This window comes from Cebus imitator, unplaced genomic scaffold (genome assembly GCF_001604975.1).
Source record: "Cebus imitator isolate Cc_AM_T3 unplaced genomic scaffold, Cebus_imitator-1.0 Scaffold207, whole genome shotgun sequence".
Taxonomy (NCBI): Eukaryota; Metazoa; Chordata; class Mammalia; order Primates; family Cebidae; genus Cebus; species Cebus imitator.
In genome coordinates, this window is record NW_016107522.1 from 2,315,446 (window position 1) to 2,324,488 (window position 9,043).

The window sequence follows — 9,043 nt, forward strand, 5'->3', positions numbered from 1 at the left end:
TTTCATCCCATTGCCTACCTGTTCATACCCACACCTGGGCCATGCTTACTGTCCAGTCCACACCTCTTCTCCCACTCAAGTGCCCAGAGTTAGAAAAGAACATCCCCTGAGCTCAGAACCTTGTTCTCTCAAAGCTTCTCTGCCTTCTTCCCTTTTTGGCTCAGGCTTGTGCTTTTCAACCTGCTGTGCATGATATGTACTTTTTGAGGAGATGTGTAAAAGATGTTTCTAGCTGCATGAATAAATCAAGATGGTGTTCTCTCTCCTGAGTGCTATGCTCTGATCTACTTTCTACTACACAGTTAGATCCAAAAAAAGGCTAGTTCCAGATGACAGTTAAGTTTTTTAATGAAAATCTTCACATTAAGTGTGTGTATTAGTCCATCTCACACTACTGCAAAGAAATACCTGAGGCTGAGCAATTTATAAAGAGATTTAATTGGCTCTGTGTTCCAGGCGCCATATAGGAAGCATAGCAGCATCTGCTTCTGGGGAGGCCTCAAGGAGCTTTTACTAATGTTGGAAGGCAAAGCAGGAGCAGGTCTCTTACACGGCAGGAGCAGGACTGAGAGAGAGCTGGGAGGTGCTACATATTTTTAAATGACAAGATCTCATGAGAACTCACTCACTGTACAGTACCAATTGGGATGGTGCTAAACCCTTCATGAGAACTCCACTCCAGTGACCCAGTCACCTCCCACCAGGCCCCACCTCCAACAGTGTGGATGACAGTTGGACATGAGATTTGGGTGGGGACACAGATCCAAATGATATCAGTGTTTTCGCCTGTTTTTGTTTTGCTGTAAAGGAATACCTGAGACTGGTAACTTATAAATAAAAGAGGTTGATTTTGCTCATGGTTCTATAGGCTTTACAGGAAGTGTGGTGCCGGCATCTGCTCAGCTTCTGGTGAAGCCTCAGAAAACTTCCAATCATGGCAGAAGGCAAAGCAGGAGCAAGCATATCACATGGCAAGAGCAAAAGCAAAAGTCAGGGTATGGGGAGGTCCTAGGCTCTTTTAAACAACCAGAGCTCGCAAGAACTCAGAGCAGCAACTCACTCATTACCACAAGGAGGACAACAAGCTATTCATGAGGAATCTGCCCCCATGACACAAACAGCTCCCCACCAGGCCCCACCTTCAACACTGGGGATACATTTCAACATGAGATTTCGAGGGAACTCACATCTCAACCCTATCACTAGAGAAATTAAACAAAATTATATAATAAATCTTTATGTATCCATCACTCGTCTTCATCAATTAACATTTTACCTTTCTTGTTTCATCTATACCCTCTCCCACTCCCATCTCTTCACTGAATGTGTGATTTTTATTATTATTACAGGTTTTTTTACTTTATGTAAAATGGATATATATGTGCAAACCTTAGCCTTAAAATTTTGACACACACATATACCTGTGTAACCCACACCCCTCACAATTTAGAACATTTACATTGTTTATAGAAAGTTTTCTCCTGTCCTTCTGTACTTAATCCCCCAATCTCACAAGGCAATCATTGTCCTAATTATTTTTACCCTCCATTAGTTTTGCCTGTTCTTGAGATTCATATACTTCTTTTGACCAGCAATCTGTGAGATTCATCTATGTCATTGTGTCAGTAATTTGTTTTTCTTTGTTTCTGAGAAGTCTGTGTGAATATACTGTAATTTGTCTACCTTCCTTTGATGGACATGTTTTTTCCATGTTTTGGCTATTACATTTGTCTACTCATCTTTGTATGGGCACAAATTTTTATTTCTCTTAGGTGAACATGCAGGAATGAGGTGACAAGGCCAAAGAGCGGGTGCATATTTAAATGATATAAAGTATTAGCCATTGTCTTACACTGTAGGATTTTCTTATAAATCATATCATTTCAGATTCCCATGAGGAGCCTATAAGGGTTCTGGCTACTCCACATTCTTGCCAACATTTAGTTCTGTCAGTCTTTTCAGTTTTAGACATTCTAGTGCTTTAAACTATGCTAACTTGAGGTTTTATTTTAAATTTCCCTGATGACTAATGATGTTGAGAACTTTTCCATGTGTTTATTGATCATTCATATATCTTCATTTGTAGAGTGTCTGTTCAAATGTTTTGCATTTTTAATGTGACAGTTTTTATCTTACTGAATAGTTTGAGTTCCTTATATATTCTTGAATTCCTTGTTAGAGATATATTTTGTGAATATTTTACCTCTGAGGCTTGTTATTTCATTTTCCTAATGGTATAATTTCTGTGAAGTCTAATTAATCATCTTTCTTCTTTTGTGGTTGTCAATTTCTAAGCCTACTTAAAAAATCTTTGCTTATTCCAAGCCACCAAGATATTTTCTCTTGCTTTCTTCTAAAATCTTTATAGTTTTAGCTTTTATGTTAAGTCTACGATCCCTCTTAATTTCTGTATATGTTATGTAGAAGAAGGTGAAAATTTTTTTTTTTGTCTTTCTTATATTCAGTTGTTATAGTACCAATTGTTTAAAAGACTTTACTTATTGACTTGCTTTCATATCTCTGTGGAAAATCAATTGACTCTATTAACATGGGTCTCTTTGGCCTTTGTATGCCCCACTGATCTTTTCATCTGTCCTTATCCCAATACCACACTGTATCTACTACTTCAGCTTTCTAAGAAGTCTTGAGGTCAGGTAACATCTGTTTTACCAACTTACATTTGAGCCTTACACCTTACCCCACCCTGCTGTCCATTTCCTAGTATCTATCATTCCTTCCTTCCTTTCTTCATTTACTTAACACTTATGGAGTGTCTAATATATGCAAGGAGTTTTGAATACATTCATAATGAACAAAACAGATGAAATCTTCATCTTCTTGGAACTTACATTTCAACATCATCTCGTGCTGATGCCTCACACTCACACTCAAGCTAAGTTGGGAGCAGTGACTGACAGTGCTCTTCTGCCTCACTCAGCCTCCTTGGCAGGCCATAGTTTGTGTGTGCTGACAACCCCTCTGACATATACGTGCATATATGCACACAGCCAGCTCTCCTCAGCCTGAACACACATAGGCTCTAGCAGACCTCCAGCCCGGGCAGGGCCCCTGGTTTCCTCCAGCCCAGCATCATGACACCATGCTCCATCTTAGCTAAGCCACCATTGCCTTCCTCCTGTGGCTGCTCCAGGCCCATTCACACTTCCAGAGCCCAACTCCAGCCTTCTTCAAAGGCCTCTTAGTACAAAAGCCTTCCTTACTGAGGAGATCTGGCTCTCCCAGGTGAAATTTCTCAAGCTCTGCAGCTATGGACTTGGGTCAGCTGGAAAGAAACCACCAGCAAACTCTGCCAAATTAACAATTTTTCTACTGCCAGTCCTCACTGTGATCTCATCTCGGGTGTGAAACCTCCAGCCGAAGTGACACTGTCCACACAGTAGGGAACTCTGACAGAGGCCTGACTGCAGGGTGGGGGCTCCACAGCTCTGAGGCATGAGACAGTCCCTCTCCTCATTTTCAAGTAGGACCACAGGAATCTTTGTGGCAGGGTTTTTAACACTTTTCAATTTTTCGCAGCCTGAGCTCCAACGATTCTTTTTGGTACTAACCCCCAAACCTGGTATTACTGCTTATATGCTTTCTTATTGCTTGGTATTTATTGGAATTAAGAAATATTATTTACTATTCTCCCTATAGAAAGCACTTAAAATTATATAAAGATCATTTAAAAAAATATTACGCATGCTTATTGTGAAAGGCATTTAAAATACATGAAAGTATAAGGAAGGAAAATGAAAACGTCCCCTAATTCCTCCCCTGCCTCCAGGATAGGCCCTGTTGGCAGATGGAGAGAGTGTTTCCCGTGCTCTGCACCTGGCTGTATCTGGCACAAGTCTCAGGAGCCGGACCCTCATCTGTGCCATGCGGCTGACTGACCTGCCTGTGACGTCAGCTCTCTTCCACCACCAACACTCCCTGACAAACACATCAAGATGCAAGAACTGCTTGGCGATTGGAGAAGGCTATTAAATCCCCTAATATGGTTTTTATTCTAACATACTTTTATGCCTGAAGGTGTCTTATAGAGAGAATTACCTAATGTTGAGCTTTTTATGATCCCATTTTCAATCTGGTCCTTAGGTTTGTTTTATACCAAGAATATCCTTTGAACTAACTGTTAAGTTGCCAATTAGGGGTATTTTAGAAAGCTTCAATTCAAGATTTTATATCAGACATGGCTGCCAGTGAAAATAAGACAAGTGGCTTTTTGTTTGTTTGTTTTCATTTTGCCTCCTGAACCTCAAAACCTGTGCAGAAAGCACAGATGAAAGGGAAGGAAGGAGGGGGGAGAGAGAAAGGGAGAGAGAAAATGTGTGAGCCCCTGGAGGTTTGCACAGACTCACCCTTCTGATTCCCCACAGTGATTTTTTTGTGCACAGGAGCGTCTGTAACAGGGCTAGTAATGACACAAGTAAGGTCCTAGCCTGGGGAAGACACCCAAAAATTAATGAATAATATTCTCATGTAATATTTTTTAAATCAAGAATAGTACAAAATCCACAATGAACGAAATATCAACATCTTAAGTAACAAGACCAGAAACAATGCTATGCCAAGCCCTATGAAAGCTTGAGGCAAAAGGGGAAAAAGCAATACCACTTTTTATTTATTCTGATTTTCTGAACACTAAATTATGTGGTATTTATCTCAAGTACCGAGTTTTTGGTGTCCCCTTCAATGTTGCACCCAAGCAAGTCTGTCCCTCCCCTCACCTGATCTCACCTTGTCTGTAACTCAGGTTAAAAGCATTGCCTGCTTGGACCCAGGGATCCATCTTCTCTGGGCTCAGAGCCTGACCCCTGAGAGATCTGAAAGAGGTCTTGGAGAGTAGAGATGGGCAGGGCTGGAGGACAGTTAAATCTCCTCCGGCTGAAACACTGACTCTCTACAGCCACGAGAACCTTCTCCAGGACCACGTCTGCAAACAGCCATGCAGGAGGCAAAAGTTCACTTTGTTGTAAATGAACAGTGTGGTATGGAAGCCTTATGCAATATTCTAAATATTTATTTAAAGAGTCAGAAATTAAAGCCTTCTCACAATATAATTTGCACTCTTGCTTTTGCTCAATGTTGGGCGTAATTCCAGAAACCTGAGAATTTGGTGTTAGTAGCAGCATATCATGTTGTTTGCAATTATTCGGGTGTGCCGCACCCACAAACACCTCAATGCCCCTTTACAGCACGTTGAGGGTGGCAATAACGGCAGCTCCCAAGTGCCTGCAAAGGTCCTTTCGGCTTCCACAGTTCCTCGCATCCTCTGAGGGTTGCCAACACCTGCGCTGGCCCTTGGCTGCCCAAAGGTGCAGGAGTCAGCATCGTCTTTGAGAGGTTCTCACTAGCAAATTGCAACACTATTGTTCCCTGATGAACACAGGTGTGTTTCAAATGCATTATTACTCATGAGAGTTAAAGTAGTAAAGTTTGTCAATTATTTTTATCACTCAGAGTTGAGGATTCAGTGTTATCCCTATAACATGGACATGACAAAACCAATTCCCTTTTTTTGTTAGTGTTTTTTTCTGAATAATGGCATAAAAGGCTGAGGCAAGGTTTATGCACAGTCCTGGAGGCCACTGAAGAGCTGAGGCTGTGGCCAATTACTACGACACATCCCTTCCTAGAAAGCATTTCCCCAACTCTGGGAGTGCTACTTCTCAGGCTGCCCAAACTTGCACCCCCAGGTCATAGAGAAAAGAGGTCAGAGCTGAGGGGAATATTTGCTTTATTAACTGGAAGTCAGCAGGCATGGAGAAGAGTACAGTCAGAATGATCCTGCCTCTCTGCCACACTGAGGCATCAAACAATCATTGCTTTTTTCTTTAGAAAACATAAATGGATAAACTAATGCCGCACAGGGAAGTTCATATTTAGCAGGATCAGTGAAGAAGACAGGACTGTGAGCTGGGAGGGAACAGTGGCCTCACCAGCTGAGGAAGGTAGGGATGGGGAGAAAGAAAGGGGCACATTTGCAGGGCAAGTCGTGTTTTGGGGACTATGGAAATGCAATTGACCAGGGAACAGCGGATCACCCTGCCTTTTCTTCCTCCTATCACCCCTGAAATCTGCCATATCAACATTCTAGAGCCTAAAGCCTCCCCTGGCTCCCCACCGACCTGGGAACGTTGTTCCAACTCCGCATGTGGCAGGGACCTCCCTCTCTCCAGCTGTGTGCTCTGCACTAGCTACAGTGGCCTGCACTGCAGTCAGGCTAGATAATTTGGAACTTTCTGGACTTGCCATCCTCTTTTTAACAGTTATTTTGAATTATGATTAACATACCACACAACTTACCTATTTAAACTGTATAATTCAGTGGTTTCTAACATACTCACAGATGTGTGCAATGATCGCCCCAGGCAATTACAGAATATTTTCATCAAAACCCTGTGCTTTTAGCTATCATTTCCTTAGGTGGTCTGCACTCCACTGCTGGCCCTGTGCAACCACTGATCTCCTCTCTGTCCCTATATATTTCCATGTTCTGTACATTTTGTATAAATAGAATAGTACAATATGTGGTCTGTGGTGACTGGCTGTTTCCATTTAGCAAGTTTCAAGGTTCATTCATGTGGCATGTATCAGAGCTACATTCTTTTTTATAGACAAATAATATTCCATTGTATGAATATACCAAATTTTGTCTCTTCATCCATCAGTTGATGGACATTTGTGTTGCTTCTGACTTTTGGCTATTATGAATAGCCAAGGTTTTTTGTGACCATGTTTTCTCCCTGTTGGGTATATACCTAAAAGTGGAATTGCTGGGCTCCATGGTAATTCTATGCTTAATCATTTGAGGGACTGCCAAACCATTTTCCAAGTTGGCTGCACAATTTTTATCTTCCTACTAGCAGGATATGAGGGTTCTGATTTTCCCACATCATCACCAACACTTATGACTATCTAACGTTTTGTTCTAGTCATGCCAGTGGATGAAGTGGTATCTCACTGTGATTTTTTTATGTTCGTGTCTCTGATGACTAATGGGGCTGAGCATCTTCTCATGTGCTCACTGGTCATTTGTACATATTCCCTGCAGAAATGTCTACTCAGATCCTTTGCCCATTCCTTAATTAGATTATTTGTTGTTTTATTACTGCGAATTGAACTGCCAAATCCAAGGTCATGAAGATTTAATCCTTTTTTTTTCCTTCCAAGATTTCTATAGTTTTGCTTTTTATATTTAGGCCTTTGCTCCTTTTAAAGTTAACTTTTAAATGGAGTGAGGTAAGGATTCTACTTCATTCTTTTGTGTATGGCTGTGTACATTTGTCCCAGTGCCGTTCGTTCAAAGGATTATTCTCTGCTCACTGAATGATCTTGACACCATTGTCAAAAATCAGTTGACTATTAAATGTGTGGATTTATTTTTGGACGCTCTCCATGACATTTCATTTATCTCTATGCCTGTTCTTAATGCCAGTATCACATCGTCTTGATTTCTGTTGCTTTGTAGTGAGTTGTGAAATCAGGGAGTATGAGTACACCTACTTTATTTTTTGTTTCAAGAACACTTTGTCGGCAGTTTGGATCGCGGTGCGACAGAGGAGTAGGTGGTGGGATCTCGCCGTGGGTCTGATTAGCTCTTTCTCTGCCTTGCTTGCTTGAGCTTCAGCAGAATTCGAAATGGCTGGCGGTAAGGCTGGGAAGGACTCTGAAAGGCCAAGACAAAGGCGGTTTCCGGCTCGCAGAGAGCAGGCTTGCAGTTCCCAGTGGGCCGTATTCATCGACACCTGAAATCCAGGACGACCAGTCATGGACGTGCGGGCGCGACTGCCGCTGTGTACAGCGCAGCCATCCTGGAGTACCTCACCGCAGAGATGCTGGAACTGGCAGGAAATGCATCAAAAGACTTAGAGGTAAAGCGTGTTACCCCTCGTCACTTGCAGCTTGCTATTCGTGGAGATGAAGAGTTGAATTCTCTCATCAAGGCTACAATGGCTGGAGGTGGTGTCATTCCACATATCCACAAATCTCTGATTGGGAAGAAAGGACAACAGAAGACTGTCTAAAGGATGCCTGGATTCCTTGTTATCTCAGGACTCTAAATACTCTAACAGCTGTCCAGTGTTGGTGATTCCAGTGGACTGTATCTCTGTGAAAAACACAATTTTGCCTTTTTGTAATTCTATTTGAGCAAGTTGGAAGTTTAATTAGCTTTCCAACCAACCAAATTTCTGCATTCGAGTCTTAACCATATTTAAGTGTTACTGTGGCTTCAAAGAAGCTATTGATTCTGAAGTAGTGGGTTTTGACTGAGTTGACTGTTTTTAAAAAACTGTTTGGATTTTAATTGTGATGCAGAAGTTATAGTAACAAACATTTGGTTTTGTACACACATTATTTCCACTCTGGTGGATAAGCTCAATAAAGGTCATATCCCCCCCAAAAAAAAAGAACACTTTGTCTCTTCTGGGTCCCTTTCAAGTCCATATGAATTTTAGAATCAGCTTCTCAATGTCAATAAAGAAGTTAGCTGAGATTCGCATGAGGACCGACTTGAATCTGTAGGTCAATTGGAAAGCATCGTCATCTAAACAGCGCTAGCCTCCTGATCCATGAACACAGACTGCTTCTCCAGCTATTTAGATGTCCTCTAATGATGTACTGTACTTACATTTCTCAGTGGAGGTCTCACTGTTTCCTGCTTGTGCTGCTTGAGAGGATAAAGAATCTTCCCCAGCCTGGCTGCCTGTTGCCTCTCAGGGAGGAGAATGCAGTCTCTGAGAAGCAGAGACAAAGACCCCTTCCCAGGCACATGTCGTGATGAGATTCCCTCCCGGGGCACCCCAGACCTGTGTCTGGGTGAGGGAGAGGAGTCTCGGGCTGGGGAAGTAGGACTCTTCCCAGGTGGGACCCACTGGTTGTGGCAGGACCCCCTTCCTCATCCACTTTTGCAATCCTGAGGTGGTTGACAGTAAAAGACCATTTAAATCCTTGATGGCTGGCATTAAAACTCAAGCATTTCTTTCCAAAATTTTCAGTTTTCTCTCTTAATCCCATCTTTGTGAAGACTCAGAGA

The 9,043-nt window shown here is 42.1% G+C and overlaps 1 pseudogene across 1 annotated transcript; it reads left to right on the forward strand.

Annotated features, from left to right (window-relative positions):
* Window positions 1-7,547: 7,547 nt before the first annotated feature.
* On the forward strand, window positions 7,548-8,404 carry LOC108317775 (annotated as a pseudogene). The gene has a single exon (XR_001830885.2). The product of XR_001830885.2 is annotated as a histone H2A.Z-like (transcript).
* Window positions 8,405-9,043: the final 639 nt, after the last annotated feature.